The sequence below is a fragment of the Rana temporaria genome, chromosome 5, assembly GCF_905171775.1.
Source record: "Rana temporaria chromosome 5, aRanTem1.1, whole genome shotgun sequence".
In the NCBI taxonomy this organism is placed as follows: domain Eukaryota; kingdom Metazoa; phylum Chordata; class Amphibia; order Anura; family Ranidae; genus Rana; species Rana temporaria.
Window position 1 is genome coordinate 316,830,948 of NC_053493.1, and position 18,099 is coordinate 316,849,046.

At 41.5% G+C, this 18,099-nt stretch overlaps 1 long non-coding RNA gene across 1 annotated transcript; it reads left to right on the forward strand.

Annotated features, from left to right (window-relative positions):
- The first annotated feature begins 3,414 nt into the window (after nt 1-3,414).
- On the forward strand, nt 3,415-5,155 carry LOC120939658. The gene is made up of 3 exons (XR_005749341.1): nt 3,415-3,696; nt 3,784-3,905; nt 4,993-5,155. It is a non-coding gene; the product is annotated as an uncharacterized LOC120939658 (long non-coding RNA).
- The last annotated feature ends 12,944 nt before the right edge of the window (nt 5,156-18,099 follow it).

An 18,099-nucleotide genomic window follows, 5' to 3' on the forward strand; every position in this document is an offset into this window, starting at 1 on the left:
AAGATCAAGTTGCTTATACTGAGGGCTTCGCTTATAAATGGCCCACGGGCCCAAACGGTAGGAGAAACCCTAACCGCAATAGACACCCCGGCAATTCCAATGCCGAGGCTGAGTCTGACTCTTCAGCTTCCTCAATGGCTTCGCATAATAGTGGCGCACACTTCCCTAATACACCAGGGACCCAATCTTCTCGCAAGAGACTTAGATATGGTGGAATTACCCCTCCACAGCCACCCCTAACTAAAAAAGATAAAAAAGACAAAAAAGCTCTAAAAACTCAAAAATCCATACCTATAGCTGGAGATTTAGTTGATACCAATCTACCCACAGACAACCTAGCAATATCAACGTCATTGCATGGTGCTATCCCCAAAGTACTGAACACCACTCTAATGACCAGCAGATACACTAAAACCAGTGATGAGACCATTTTTTTAGACCTAAAAAAACAACAAGGAAACTTGGACACGTTTGTACTCAAACCCACTCCAAGCCTACCACCCCCTCTGCAACCCACCCCTCTCAAAACAATCAACTAAACATTATAAATCTCACTCCCCATACACTTTCTGAGGATCAGTCCTCAGTTTTACAATTGGGGTTGGGCTTTTGCCCTTTGGACCCCCTCAAAGTAACACACACAATCAAAGACTTGTATCTCTTCGCTCGAAATCTGACATACAAATTTATTTTTGATGGTGATCGATCTCGCATAGGATTGGAGCGTGAGCTCGCGGAGCGCACGAAGCAATTTACGGTGGCCGAGTTTCGTGCACTCCGTGACCTCATGCTCCTCTATGACGAAAGTAACCCTGAATCTACCGAGCCTCGATCCACTCCAGACCACAGTTCATTTCATGAACCTCCACCTATATGTTGTCCTACCCCCCTCCCTCCCCTAAAATCCTTTCGTCCCCCCTCCAAAAGATTCCCGGACCTAATGACCTGCCCGTCAATTTGGTCCTTTTTACAGGCCACAATACGAGATTTGAAGCGACAGGAGTGGCAAAAAATTGCTCCTAACTTGACAGACAATCAAACCAAAGCCCTCAAAAAGTTACAAAAAAACCCAGAGATTGTTATCAAACAATCGGACAAGGGAGGGAATATTGTCTTGATGACACATTTGTCCTACCAGGACATGTGTCTGTCGATACTCAATAATCACCACTGGTACTGTCGGATCTCCCCTACTTTAATTTCTTCTTTTTCTTCTGAATTAAAAACAATATGTACGGAAGCTTACTATAAAGGTCTGATTGACAAAGATACTCTCGAATACCTTATTCCCAAGTTTCCCCGTCTTCCTACTTTCTATGCACTTCCTAAAACCCACAAAAATCTACAGAGACCCCCTGGGCGACCCATTGTCTCCGGCATTGGTTCGCTCACAGACCACGCTAGCAAATTTGTTGATGCGTTTCTGATGCCACATGTCATCAGTCTTCCGTCTTTTATTAGAGACACGTCGGATCTACTGAGGCACATCGAGGGGACCCAAGTCCCTCCTGGCGCCCTGCTCGTGGCTTTGGATGTGGAGGCACTCTACTCCAGCATCCCCCACGAGCAGGGTGTCAGGATGGCTGGCTCATTCCTCCATGAACAGGATAACACCTCCTGGCCTCTGATGGATTTTGTTTTACAGCTGCTACTGTTTATATTGACCAAAAACCACTTTACTTTTAATGACGAACTGTTTTTACAAACTCAGGGCGTGGCGATGGGCACCTCCTGTGCCCCAGCCTATGCTAACCTATATTTAGGTGCATGGGAGCGATTTCTTAATGCTAGTGACATGTACAGCAGGTTTATGGATAAGATTTTGTTATGGTATCGATTCATAGACGACCTGTTCATTATTTGGACAGGTTCAAGGGAATTGTTACTTGAATTTGTACAGACGCTTAATGTAAATGAGTTCAACTTAAAATTTACGGTCGTGTTTGATGAGAGTCAGGTCCCCTTCCTGGACCTGACTGTCATCAAACAGGCCAATGGCATACTCTATACGGACCTATATAGGAAACCTACAGCGGGTAATACCCTATTATACGCCTCCAGTGCCCATCCAAAACCGCTTATTCGAAGCATCCCCTTTGCCCAATACTTGAGGCTACGTAGAAATTGCACATTACCAATAGACTTCAAGAGACAGGCAGATGAACTACGTGATCGTCTCCTAACTCGTGGCTACACCCACACCAATTTAAAGAAGGCCTACAACAGGGCATGCCTCCGTTCTAGGCATTCCTTGCTGTATGATCCTCCCAAGAATAATAAAAAAGGTCTCAATGAATCAGTACGATTCATCACGACTTATTCGGCCCACCACAATGAACTGCGCAATATATTACAAACCCATTGGCACATTATTGCCGAGGATGATACCCTTAAGAAATATATTAAACAAAAACCCGAGATGGTGTTTCGCCGAGCCAGCTCATTGAGGGATCGACTAACTCAAAGCCACTATACCACACAACACGTGTCCGACACATCACCCCGGGGCACCTACAAATGTGGCAACTGCCCAAGATGCCCATGGGTGATGGAGGGACAATATTTTCTGTTGCCGAATGGCCGGGAATTTTACCCCCCCTTTTCTGCCAATTGTGGCACTAAGGGTATTATTTACCTCATGAGCTGCGTTTGTGGAGCCTTCTATGTGGGGAAGACGTTCAGGGAATTCCGACAACGGATGGGGGATCACCTATATGATTCCGATGTGGGCAAGTTAACCACAGTAGGACGTCACGTGGGACTTTACCATCGATACGACCTTTCTGTCATTCGTTTTTTTTGTTTTGGAAGTTATCCCTCAAAATAAACGGGGAGGTGATTGGAACAGGGCCATTCTACAGAAGGAGTGCCTATGGATCGAAGATTTAAATGCCATGAGGTTCCCAGGATTGAATGAAGTCAATTCCTATAAACCATTTCTACGGGAACATTAATACATATAAATTCTGGAGGAATGACCTGTTCCAATCTTCTCCTCCCTGATTCTCCTTTTTCCTTTCCTCTTTCCCCACCCCCCCCCCACCTTTCCTGTGTCATCAAATTTCTCTTTCCCATTCACTAATTATATCCCCCATACCCCTAGACTACAACCATGATCTGATGTATGGGCTATTTGGCCTCGGAGCCATTATATAGATATGATATTGTGATGTAATTTTAACTCTTTATATAAACTTTTTTGTTCTGTTTAAATTTCAGAATATTGTGCTCTGATGCAGACTGCTAGGCAATATGATGGATTAATCCCCCATCAAATTTATGCATTGAGTAATCTCTATGCTCATCGCTATAATTGCCATGTAAAATGTCATATACTACGTTTATTTTTCCATATTTAGCTTGCCTTTGGAGCTTGACCTCCCCGATTGGTTGATTTAGCCTGATGCCCAGCCTTCCTTCTCTATTGGCGCACGGAGTGTTGTCCCCAGCAGGGAGCACCAATCACGGCTCCTTGCTTGCAGCCTATGACCTGGCGTCATGCCATTGGGTCTCTGGCCGCACACCCACGCACTCACGTGCAGGGGTTGGTGGGACGCTGGACGGCGATAGCGTCGCCTATGGATGACGTCACACATCGCCGCCCAGGGATCCTTACAAAAGCGGCTGAGAAAGCCGCTTCTGTGAGATAGCACGGACGCTCTCCCTGGGGACACACGTGGGAAATCATCAGCCACGGTAAGTCAGATCATCATCTATCTATTTGGCTCCAGTCCTGATTGCTTTCTATGTCTAACTGGTCCATGTATTTTCTAACCTTCTCAGCTGGAATCAGTGCATTGCACTGCCTATACCCTGGCAGTTGAGCTAACCTTATAATTGACTTACCAAGGCTGTCCTCCTGTGCCCCAGTAAAATTGGATATACTTATTTTATGTATAGCTATGGTAAGGACCCACTTGGGTCTACCTATACAAATATTACTAGACTATTTGGTGATCGGTTTTTCCAAACTTTTGACTTCTTGGAGATTCTTTGTACTCCCTTAATATTTTAATTTCACTTTCACCTTCACATTCTTCACACTTTTCAGCAGTATATTTTCTCGCTCTTTTTGGGCATCCTGCATGTTTGCACAATTATTTATCACTTCAATCTTTCTAATTATTTTCATTCAATAAATTTCATTCAGTCTTTCACGGTGTCACCACGCACAATTACCCTTTTCTTCCCCTTCTCCCCTCTCCTTTCCCCTCAAATAACCCCCCTCCCCCCCCCCCCCCCTTTCCCCCCCCCCATTCATTTCCTTATTTTTCCTTCTGCCCCCCCTTTTTCCCCCCCCCCCCCTCTCCCCTTCTTGTAGTCTTTCTCATGTCTCCCCCTTTTCCCCCCCTTCCTTTAATGGCCCATTTCTTCCCCTCCCCCCTCCCTGGACCATCCCCTCCCCCCCTCCCGCCCTACCCTACCCATTCACTTTTCCCCTCCTTTTCCTTCCTCAAATTGTCCTTTCTTCCCTTCCCCTTTTCTGTCCTCTCTTCCCATATTTCCACTTGTACTTTTTCTTCTCACTTTTCCCACCCCCTCCCCCTTCTTCCTCGTTCCCCCCCCCCTCCTCCCCCCCCCCTCCCCGCACTTTCATTGTCCTTCCTTTTTCTCCTTCCTTTCCCTTCTTCCCCCGCCCTCCCTTCCTTTCATCCTTTTCCTTCCTCCTGTTCTATCACTGACCCCTTCCCCCTTCCCTCCCCCCCACACCCCTCGCCCCCTCACTTCATTCCTATTATATTGAAATGTCATTCCTCATTCTTCCCTCTTTTCATCCCATCTTTAACCCTTTATTTTTTCTTTCCCACCTTCTTCTTTTTTCTCTTCACCCCTTACCTCTGTTTTCCCCTCATTTTCCCAATTTCTTATCCTACCCTATTAATCCTTGTCACTGCGATATATCACTTCCACACACTTCACGGTGTCCCTCACCCCATTAAAACTACTGACCACTTCGCTACATATAAAATTATCAACCTTATTCCTTAATAGAGCCCGTTCTAAACAAATATATCCCCCTCCTTGCGCCAAAGAAGGTATTCAACTGGGTCTCCGGCTTGATCAATTGACCAGTCTGGGTGAGTTTTTCACTCCATTATAAGGCATGCTACTTAGATTATATTATAAAATATTTACAACCATTGTATAAACTTGCTTGTATATTTATATGTTTTATGCATATCTTGTAGACAAACCCCCTCCTGAAGAAGCGGTACACTACCGCGAAACCGGTCGAGGCGATCAACTCCTTACATGCAGATATAGTTTGTGTTTAACTTACTGTTGTGCAATGTGGGGATTGTTTTTAAATGTTGTTTTATGATACCTGTTTTATGTTTAATAAATACTTGTTATTTTTTACTTAATCGTGTTTAACCAGTGCCGTGAATAGTCCCCCCCAAAATCCCCTTTCTCCCCTTCCCTTGACCTAGTTGGTGACAAACTCCTTGGTTTCAAGCAGCCAGTGGTGTCTCAATTAATCAGGTCTACTTATCTCTTTGAAATGGAGTTCACCAGAGCTTCACAGGTTGCCACTGGAGTCATTTGAATGAGGAAAATTAATTTTGGGACTTTGAGTGAAGCAATTGAAATGCAGAGGTATGATTAGTTAAGAATTTGTTTTATTCATAACATGGATATATATCCAATAAAAATATGATTTCATATAGCGAACACAGAGTATAAGCATTTGGAATAATTAAGTACATGCATTGATCTTTAATTGATAACATAGATGTAAATCCAGTAAATAATATGATTTCATATATATACATAAAACATATAAAGAGTGTGAACGTATGAAAAATAAATAAGTACATACATTGATGCATGATCACAACAATTGCATATAGGTCAATGTGAATGCATGAGGTAGCATGGCCTACATATACCAATATTACCCGGCTGGGTAATAAAAGCACAGAAAGACACCTGTCATGTGGACATTGACTTTATTACAGCTCTCATCCAGTACCCTAGACGGCGAGAAGATAAGAGGTAACATGCCATCCAAATCAAACCAGCAGCTCCTTCGGGGGTAGTGCTACAACTATATCACTGGAATAATTACATCATGCATCACTAATAAATCTAATAAACAGGTAATTCCCATTAACTCCCTCATTCTCTAGTTGACAATCATATGCATGGGTTCTGGATACCCAAAATAGACCTTTAAATGAACTCTGGTAAGCTGGCAATGAATTGACAGAAGCCCCTTTCCAAATCACTTTAAAGAAAGTTAATATCTGACCCCTGAAATATATTGTAGGTTCAAAATCAGCAGATCACCAAAGAAGCAGATTTTAAATTAACAACCTAATTATAGTCACAGTTATAAATAATGTTCTCCCATGAAAACAAACAAAATGTTAATATTACTGGGCAAAATTATAGTAAAAAAGGCCAGATCCAGATGTACCTTTAGCCACACTAGGCGTGTGCTTATAGGCTACAGAGACAATATTTTATTGCATTGTTATTAGCCAGAATTGTGTTGCCATCACCAGTAGAAGAAAAAGTATTTCATATGAGTTTACTTAAACATTGTCACCCTATTCTGGATGACGTTAGGATTAGTAAAATAATCTACAAGATCCAGTTACAGAAATCTGGCACTGAACAAGCCTGTACAAGACAAAAAACAGTTCAAGTAGTAAAAACTATTTAGGATGATAATTTCTAACTCTAACTTTAATCTTACCTTTTTAAAATGTATCAGAAAAGATGGAATTGGTTTGAACAATGATGCCGCGTACACACGACGATCATTTTTCGGCATGAAAGAAAACGTAGTTTTTAAAAACGTCATTTAAAATGATTGTGTGTGGGCTACACATTGTTTTTCAGTTTCTGAAAAACGACAAAAAAAATTTGATTCACAAAGCACTTGCCTGTAAACTTGCGCCGGTGTAGCGTAAATCCGTCCTGCGCAAGCCCGCCTAATTAAAATGGGGCGTGTATTATTTAAATTAGGCGCGTTCCCGCGCCGAACGTACTGCACATGCTCCGTTTAGAAATTTCCCGCTGTGCTTTGCGCGAAATGACGTCGCACCGACATCATTTTTTGAACAGCGACGTGCGTTACGTCCTTTCCTATTCCCGGATGACTTACGCAAAAAAAAAAAATGTAATTCGATGCGGGAACGACGGCCATACTTTAACATGGGACGTCTAAAGATAGGCCAACAAATAGCAGCTTTAACTTTACGCCGGGAAAAGCCGACTAGCGACGACGTAAGAGAATGCAACGAACGCGCGTACAGTACCTTCGTGGATCGCCGTAAACAGCTAATTAGCATACCCGACGCGGAAAACGACGCAAACTCCACCTAGCGGGCGCCAAAGTATTACACCTAGGATCCGAAGGCGTATGAAGCCGTACGCCTGTCGGATCGTAGCCAAAAGCCGACGTATCTTGGTTTGAGGATTCAAACTAAAGATACGACGTGGAAAATTTGAAAATACGCCGGAGTATCAGTAGATACTCCGGCGTATTTCTTCTGTGAATCTGACCCAAAGTTCCTAAACACTCTCACCTATCTGTAGTATATGGGTAAAATTGTAGATGATACCAAAAGTGGGAGGCACTATAGAAGACGTTATCCCCGGGAGCTAAGGTGGTAAAACCTAAGATGCAATGGCGGCACCAACAACCAGTGAATATACATAAAGATTGGATCTCCAGTCTTCAGCTGTGGTATGTATAATTAGTACTGTATATGGTTCATACTGTAATTAATTGGTTTGAACAATTCTTTTTAGAGAAACAGAGTTTTCTTTACTAAAGTAGCATTTTACTGTGACTTATATTTATCAAATACCCAGTCAGCTTCAGAAAAAATAATACAAATCCTATTGAACCTGACAAAGCATTTCAAGTGAACTTAGATAAGTGCACTACAGTAAACCTACTCCTTAACTCACCCAAGCAGGAGGCATATAGTTTGTTAAAAATTGACCTTGCGCAGACACAACTTCTAGTAACTCCACTGCTGTGTGCTGTTATCAGAATGTGCCAGAACTAATGTTCCTTTATTAATATGGATCTAAAGCTAGGAAATATCTATTTCCGTCTCTGCAGATTTTATTAAAGTTCTACAAATATTTACAAGTTGTTATGTTCTATACACATGCTGTCCAAAATTCTTGTATAAACAGCAGTTAAATGATGCTTAGTTGATCTGTGTTTGCCAATTCCCTAATGTGTAATAAGTTCCAATTGAATATGCACAAAGTAAATTTTCTGTTATGTAATTAAAACACAGCAAGAGATAATTAGAGGCACAGTGTTAGAATATATGTGGAAAAGTAGCATATTATATAAAAATAGCTTAGTGTGGAAATATTTAAATCATATAGAAGCTCAACCTTTCACTGTTTATGCAATAACCATTGCTTCAAATGTGTTTTATAGTCCAACCACTGGGACTAAGGTTTCCAATGGCCTGTTAGCTCTGGTATGTATTTTAAGGGGGCCCCATGGGATGTCATGGGATTCCAGTGACGGCATTGAACATATTTGGTCACAAGGGAGGTTCCTTTGTTTATAACAGCTATCGTCTGCTGGATCTTTCATTTGGTACAAGGAAACCGATGTGACAGGAAGTGACATGTTGTCCGTTGGCGTTTTTTCTTTTTCTTTCGACCAGTTGGCAAACATTGGGTAATGAGTTTGTTATGGATCTAGATGAATGATGTGATTGATGATGGATGTAGATCATGGGACTTTGTTTGGATTATGTTTTTGTTAAATTACTTGCCAAAAACAGTTGTTATTTACACTTTACGTTTTTTTTTTATACTAATAGCAGTACTATATACACCCTTTAATCATTCACATGTGGGGGCAGTATCTGGGTGCCTACTTATTGTAAAAGAGAGCTTCTAGTTTCCAATAAGCCTCCAGACAACAGACCATCACAATCACCAGACTGGAGTTGTGGGAAAGAGGCCTTTGTCTTTATCACCATGGACACAAAGTGCTTTTCGAGAGGGGCCCCAAAGGTATCTCCCATATTGAGAGCTTGTGGCCTGGTACGGTTCAGGAGGGTGGGGGACATGCTCATATCCACATTTCCAGGCCTGCCAGGCTGCATGCACAGATGAAGGTCTGGCATGGATTTCTGAGGGGAAACTTCACACTTTTAAAAAAATGTTGCATGGGGTTTTTCCTAAAAAAATACATACCAGACCTGAATGGGGGAATTCATGCATATTTTTTTTCTGTGGGGTCCCCCTTAAAATTCATACCAGACCTAAAGGGTCTGATATGAACAAGGGGGAACCCTATGTTTTTTTTTTTTTTGGGTCAGTGTACCTTAATAATATCTATATCAGACCCTCATCTAGCTGTTATAGATGAGGAGAATCCTCAAAAACAGAACAAAGTGTCTGGGAGCTGTCATTTTATCAGCAATTTAATCATATTTTTTGTAAACGTCAGTTTTTATGCAGTAGGTTGTATACGTCATACAGATGCACCACTTTACAAGCAGGGTCAGGGCATCTATAACAGGTGATGTTTTTAATTACATTTTGTCTTTTTTTTTATCAGATCTTTTTTTATTTCTAATATGCAAACAACATTGAGACATTACAGACAAATTGTACAAACAAAATCACATTAAACCAAACACAACCAAAGAAGAGGGAAATAAACCACCCCACTTCAACATAAAAAAAACTATTCCCCAACCTCACCCTACTCTTGGAGTATATATAAAGAAAAAAGAAAAAGAAAAAAAAACAAAAAACAATCTCCAATGTTACAAAGTACATAGTACCTATTGGTTTACATGGTGCCTAGGTCATGGACTGGAGCCATCTTGACCAGGTAGCATCAAACTTACTCATGGAATTCCTTAGGGTATGTACATTTTTCAAAAATAATAATCCTATTGAGATCTAAAATCCACTGAGATTCAGTCGGCGGGTAGGGAGAGGTCCACTTAAGGGCTACAAAGGGTGCACGTCTTATAGTGTTACCAATAGAGGAGGTATAAATAGATGTATTGCAGTAGCCCAATAGACATATAAGTGGTTCAACCAGAATTTTAATATCCAATAGCCTATTTAAGGTACCAATCACCTCCTCCCAGTATCTTTGGAGTTTCAGACACCGCCACAAAAGATGTATAAGTGTACCTGTATTACCACATCTAGCACAGGCTGGCTCAGATTTCAGTCCAATTGCATACAGAAATTGGGGAGTTCCATAGGCTCTGCGGAGAATACAGATCTGTGTCAGTCTGTGTGAAGGAGAAAGAGACACCCAGGGCAAGGACCAGAGAATATCATACCAAATTTTGTAATTTCTTAATGTTTTATTTTAAGCATTACTAAAGTCATTGTTGTACACCAAACAGATTTTTGCTATGGTACATACCTCCAGGGTGGTGCCCAGCCCCCATACCATTTGTTTGACAACTTCTTCCCTATTAGCCTAGAAAACGGACAGAACTTTTTTCAAACATTCAGATTCTATTGACTTCAATGGGGTTAAGATTCAACACCCCAGGTTTAGTAATGCCTACCAAACCCTGCTCTAACCAAAACCAAGTATGTTGTGTGCATTTGCCTTCACATTTGCTTGCAGGGTCACAGAGTTGCCTCTACGTTTTTATTTATATTTATTATATTATATTATTATTATTTGGGCATTTCACAGGTCCTCTTAATCAAAACATCAGGGGAAATCCATTATGTCTTATGTGCCCTGCCTGTGTGCACAGATTGTAAACCCAAAAATCCTTTAAAGGACCAACATCTGTCAGCAAAAATTGATTCATAGCCAGCGCTTTATTGTCAAGTTTATTGTTTAAGTGTAACATCTCAGAGACAACAAATTACCAGTAGCAGGACAGTTTTGTGGGCAGATTAAAGAGGTAAAAGGCTAAAAATCAAAGGGTACTGAGACACGTCAGAAAAAAATGACTAGGACCAAATTTGACATGACAGTGTAGATCAAATACAATGATATCAAAAATCAATTACACAAAAAAAAGCAGAGGATGGACAGTACATGAGATGCTCAAATGGGTCAAAATGTGTAAACACAAAGCAGACTTTTGTCAGCAATTTCATTTTTTAGGCACCACAACATGATGCCAGTGTACCTGAGGACTGCATCTTGGGACCCATTCTTCTGAAAAGTATATCACTCCTCGTAGAATGGGCTAGTGAACAAAAGCCAGCACCCCAGTTGTTGTACCTGATGACTAGGACAAAGTGGCCACTGGCATCACATTTTCAAGACAGCAAGCACAAAGAGAAGAGGGAAAATGTTGAGAGAGAAGGCACAGTAGTTTTCCAAAATAATTTGTCCTTTTTTCTTACATTCCAGCAAAAACCTGGCATAGGAAGTTTGTTTCTGGAGAGAGTGGAGTAGAGATGATGCTTTGAATTTGAAAGATTTAGTGAAAGTGAAAGCAGCCAATTGGAGGGTTGTGGGCTTCATTTTTTCTGGTACCTACCTTCCTTTTGCCGGTACCTACCTTCCCCTCTTATCCCTGGAGAAAAAATACCAGAAAGACTTCTAGAAAAGTGCCAATGAGAACTGAAAGGGATTGAAATAAGTCTGCCACCAAAAGTGATGGCCCCACAAAATCCAATTGGATCCTCCTTGCAGAAGTCTTCCAAGCCTTTTTGTTTACTCATTTGTATTACTAACCCTTCCCAGACAGGGACAACTACATGACAAAATTATATATTAGTATTATAAAACTGATGCAACTATAAATATATTATATAAATATTTTTTAACAAAATGAAGGTACATAACCCAAAATGGACAGTGATGACCAACTTGTAAGTGTATATAAGCTAAATAGTATGGGGTATATACAGTATATAGGGGGATGTGTGCCCCTTGGGATCTGCAGATACTGTTGCTGACTGTAGACAGGCACTGTATGACTCTACTTTTTAAGGTGGGCTAGAAATCTGCTCCAGTGTTGTTGTCAGCTGATGGAGAGTAGCTTGGTTGTTGGCTCTAATGGATGTGATTGGATTTTAAGGGGAACCACACACCAAAATGATAAAAAAAATGGCAAAGGGGTCCTCCGAAAAACCATACCAGACCCTTATCCGAGCACGCAACCTGGCAGGCCCCAGGAAAAGGGGGGGGGCAAGAGAGCGCCCCCCTCATGAACCATACTGGGCCAAAACACCTTGTCCCCATGTTGATGGGGACAAGGGCCTCTTCCCCACAACCCTTGCCCAGTGGCTGTGGGGGTCTGCAGGCGGGGGGCTTATTAGAATCTGAAAGCCCCCTTTAACAGGGGGCCCCCAGATCCCTGTCCCCTCTATGTGAATGGGTATCTGGTACATTGTACCCCTACCGATTCACCAAAAAAATTTCAAAAATTGTAAAAATGGTAAGAGACAGTTTTGGACAATTCCTTTATTTAAAAAAGTGATGTCCATTAATCTTCAATCACAGCTCTGACAGTCCTGAAAAAAACAAAATGGAAAAACTCTGCCTCCATGGGGTCACCCGGCTATGTCACTGGGTTGCCCCGCCCTTGCCTATATAATAGCTGTCAAAGCAAAAACACAGCAGTCGCTGGGACATCTCCCATGGAGGCAGAGTTTTTCAGTTTTTTCTTTGGCCGGTCGGACATGCTTGTTATACTCACTGTGGAAACTAAGGGATTAATTCTCTGCTTTGTATAAAAAGGCTGCTTGATCCTGTATGTACATATCCTCCTCTTCTTCCACTGACTCCTAAACAGGTCTGGATAAGACAGAGTTAGAGGAGCTAGGCTGCACATGCTCAGTTTGGTGTGTATTGCTAGAGAATTTTTTTTTGAGGAGGGTGCATGTGATTAGAACAGGGATTAATCATAACTGTGCAGACAGTCATAGGAGAATGTAAACTCCTCCTACAAGCTTTAACCAGTGCTCGGTCGGACACTGATAGAAGTCACAAGACTGCTATATACTGCATATGAGAAAAGGTATTTAGCAGTTTACATTTACTAAAACAAATGCATTTCCATGTTCTGTGTACTGTGGGAGACCAGATAGGCCACATGGTCGGTCCAAACCGATGAAAACGGATTGAAGGACCTTTTCATCAGTCCAAAACGATCGTGTGTGGGCCCCATCGGTCAGTTATCCTTCGGTCAAAAATTTTAGAACTTTAGAATTAGAATTTTAGAATTTTAGAACGTTTTAAAATTGAACCGATGGACGTCTAACCGATAGGTCAAAACCGATGGTTAGTATGCAAAAGCATTGGTTAAAAACCCGCGCATGCTCAGAATCAAGTCGACGCATGCTTGGAAGCATTGAACTTCATTTTTCTCTGCACGTCGTTGTGTTTTACGTCACCGCGTTGGACTCAATCGGTTTTTTAACTGATGGTGTGTAGGCACATCAGACCATCAGTCAGCTTTATCGGATGGACCGACCGTGTGTACGCGGACATAGAGTGAATGCAGGGTCCTGGGTTTAGTAACACTTTAAGGCCTAACTAAGTTGTTTACATACTATCCAACAACTATACAATATGTGTGGGTATTGTGTCTCAAATAGACACTAATGTTTATTTAACCTCCCAGGCGGTATAATTACTTCAGATTTTAGGTGCTGAAAGCGGTACCATTATTTTGCATGGAAATTAGAATTTTATATTGTAGGCCTGCAATTCTTAGGAATAACTCACTTAAATCTGTCCAAACAAGAGTCTAGTAGACATGCCGGGTATAATAAAATTTGAAACATAAAATCATAAATTATAATATAATAAATACATATAAATATTTATAACAAATAATATAATTATAATAACATTTGGACAATCTCCAGTTTCCAGGCAGAAAGAACAGTTTTTATTATATACAAGTGCATGTAGAACACTGGGCAGACTACTAGGGACAAAGGGGTGTGTATTTTTTTCATACAGTACTGTAATCTATAAGATTACAGTATACTGTATGTATTGTGTTTATTTACTTTTTTTAATTGGGTGCCGATCTCCGCCCCCGTGCGTCGCAACATCACAGGGAACGGAGCTCGGCGGCACTCGGCACTGTGAATCGAGCGAGGAGGACACCGTTTGATCACACAGAGGGGAGGCATCGCATGATCCAGGGACAAGGTAATTAACTTGTGCCTGTGGACACTGCGAGGCGGTCCCGAGTCTGGCTCGGGGTTACCGCTTTTGGTCCTGAAATTCCACCCCGAGCCAGACTTGGGATTACCGCTCAGGGGGTTAAAGATAAAGCTTTTCTTGTTTCTCCCTCTTACATTTTGGCCTAATCAATCTGCTTACATAAGGCCCAACCACTAAACAACATTTGTGGATTTTGCTCTTTTATTGCAAGATAAAACCTTCTTTGTCTTTTGCTATTTGCTGTCTAATCAAGTGCTCACATACTTTCATGATACTGGCTAATTTCTGCCAAACGCATACCTGAAGTCTAAATTTAGAATATTTTGGGAATACGTAGGGATTGTAGAGGGTTAGCGGAAAGTGAGGTTGTGGCTTTGAAGTGATTGACATTTTATTACATTTTTAAGACAAAGCAGAATTGTACTGCAAAAACATAAGCTCGCAAACTATACTATTAAACTATTTGACAACTGGTCAATTCATAGAAAGTAAGGGGCTTTAGTTTTATCTATTTTTTTTATTAATTTTCCTAAAGCTTTTAGATCTATTGTGTGCTACTTCTACCAGGCCTACAATTCAGGCCTACTATTCTTTGATAAAAAAAGTCAGATGTTGCAGCCAAAATTACCTAGAAAAGAATTCTTCAAGTTAAAATATCAGATTAGCGTGTAGTTGCTGTATTTGAGTCAAGCTATATTTAAAAGTTGAAAATACAATTACACATTTAAAATATGAGATGGAACTGTCCGTGAAAATCATACTGTTCTATAATACAGCCTAAAATCAACTCTCAAACAATTCATTTTAAAGATTGATGATTTTCAAAGTCACATTAAATGTACTTTCCACCTGTTGTACAGTATTTTGTTTTTTACCTCTACCTCCAAAGGAGCCACTTGAAATGTGCTTGGCTTCTTTTTCTCAATGATTGCCCTGCCCAGGCACACTATCACAGTCACTCTTTGACTCAATAACAAGTCTGACAAGGTGTTATTTTTGGTGTTTTTTCTTTAGGGGTAACTTGGATAGGGTTTAGGAATTGTGTAGAATACTCCAAAAAAACTATGTACAAGGTGAGGACAGAAAACTTTTTTTGGTAGAACTGAAGCAAAAGTTCATGCAAAGCAAACTGTGGAGTTGGCTTTGTAGTAGAAGCAGTTAAAACCACAAAATCTTAATTGAGCATTCAGAGAAGAGTCCCTTCAAAAATAATTAGATAGACTGAGCTCTTCCAGACTCCAGCCGATGTCCCCTTTACACAAACACACAGCTGACTCTCAAGCATCAGAGGGATGGCAGCTGCCCAAAAGTCTCTAATATCTCTCACAGCAGTCTGTACTCACCTGACCTTGGGAAGTTGGTTGCATCCTTCCAATATCCATGTAACACCTTTTTCCTGTGATATCAGACTAGATCTTCAGATAGGATCCCCTCAGTGAGCTCTCAGTAACTTCAGCATTCAGACCCCTCAGTTAGCCCAGCTAAAGCCTCATGAACAGCAAGCACATGGCAGACTTCTCTTTTTCAGGATAAGACCCAGAAGCTCTGTGTCACAGAGTATTTATACAGACTCTCAGCAGCCTTCGGGCCACTCTCCTTGGGATTGGCCAGGGCTGTATAAATATTCATGCTGCTATTTGCATTGCTCCAAACCTATGTTCTAGAAAGATCCACAGTTCTCCAGAAAACAGAGAAAGCAATAAAACCTACAGCAGCTGAAACACTGAGAAGACCGAATTAATCACATACAGCTGCACTGATTACAGTGAGCTAGAACTAAATTTGCCTAACAACAATAATACAGCTTCACTGAACACAGTGAGCCAGAACGAATCCTAGCACCCATCTGGAAGGGTGATACAGATTTCAATTGTAATTTGCTTTTATGTATCCAGAGAGCATAAACATGAGTCAATGATTGCTGGAGAGTCATTATTGGTGGTGGGAGGATGGTTATTAAATAAGTATAAGCTTAAAGGTTACAAAAGAAAATGAGTATGGTAAGGATAAGGAATCTCAGAAAATAATTTGGAAATTACAAGCTATCAAGTCATGTTTTCCGCTGTGTGATTTATTTATTTATGTATTTATTTATTTATTTCAGGTACTTATATAGCGCCATCAAGTTACACAGCATTTTACATATATGTTATACATTCACATCAGTCTCTGCCCTCAAGAAGCTTAAAATGTCAGGTATGATATACAGTATTTATTAAAATGTGTTGAATTATTGCACATGTAGCACCCTCTACCATAGGTAGGTGCTAGAATAGGATTTTTCTAGGGAAACTGTCAGTGCAGGTACAGTAAATTTAGGCAAGCCTATGCTTCAGGCTAGGCCTGCTTGTTTTGATCTGGGGGCAGGAAGTTGTTAGTGTAGCAGTGGGTGTGATCACCTGTGCTCTAGTTCTGAGGTGACTCCCCTGCTTCCAGGGAGATTGTTCTGGAAGAGGGGCAGGGCCTGGGAATGGAGTGGCAGGCAGCTCATGTGAGGAGCCCTGACCAATCCCCACTTGGTATTGGCAGGGGGGAAGGCCTCCCTTATAAGCTGAGGTCACATGCCACTGGGGAGCAGTTGTCGGCCGGGAGAAGTGGAGAATGGAGTACTAGACAGTGGCAGGGACCCCACCCCCATCTGGGGTGGTGCAAGGCCTAGCAGAGGAGCCCAGGAGAGCTGTGAGGGAGCTACACCCTTACACAGCCATGGGTAAAGTCCTTATCTTTACCCGGTCATTGATGGGGAGTTCCTGGAGCAAAAGGGCTGGAGAGAGGCTGTCGGAATGTATGTCCAGATAAAGTTTTTCATCATTGACTCAGGGCAGGAGAAGGTCGGTGAGTGTACCACAGTGGAGTGCTGGGTGTGGAGGTATGCCAGGAAGTCTGGGAGGGAACTTCATCCTTACACGGTCATGGATGAAGTCCTCATCTTTACACGGTCATTGATGAGGAGTCCCGGAAAAAAAGAGGAGAGACTGGGGAATTGTGCCAAATCGATACAGCCTGAGGGCGCAGGATTTGCAAGTCGGTCTAGCTGGGATAAGTTATCCACCAGTCAGTGCAAGCTGTTAAATCACTAGGCCTCTGGGGAGAGGTACTGCTGGCTTAGTAATCATGCAGCGAAGCAGTATGAAAATAAAGTATAGAAATTAGTAAAAAGGAAACATTTTATTAGAATAAATATATTGGACAACCAAGCACCATAGACAGGACTCAGGATATGAGCTTGACAAAAAATCAATCAGAAAAATATAAGTTACAAATCGATAGCAAAACAATGGAAATGAACAGTACTGTACACATGTTCCACTATGGGCGTAAAAGGCCCCTATGCCCCTCTGCAGGAGTTAGTGCAGAGGAGAAGGAGCAATAGTCTGCATGGTCATATGCAGGGGAAGAGACTGTAAATGTTAGAAGTACATTAGTTCTTCAAGGCTAAACTAATTCATCAATGTTCACGAAATATGATGGCAACGCAACATGTTCTATGGGCATCTCAATCCCCTTTACCCCAACCAAGTTATATCCCCCAATAAACAAAAACAAAACAACGCAAATGACTGTTCATTGTCTCTGAGGTGATAGATGGAGGTCTGGCAGCAGAGTGATATGGTGGATGTTAGTTACTAGTAGCAACCGTCCGCTACACACATTTTTCTTTTTTTTCTCCTTTATATAATTAGAAAAAATACTGTACAGCAACTCTGGGAGGAGAACAGTGTGCCAGTTTGAATTTGCAGTGAGTTGGTTAAGAGAGTTTGAACTGCAGCCACAGCGGCAGCCTGAGCGAGCAGTAAGAGCAATACATCTATTATTGAGCACAAACTACATGCAAGAGCCATAATTACTTGCTCGAATCTTAGAAAGGTCTCCCGAGCAATCCTATTGATCCCAGATGGAGAGACAGACAATTTATTACATGATTATTTGATCTTAGCGGGATAAGGATAATGAACAAATCTTTGTAGCAGTAATATGCT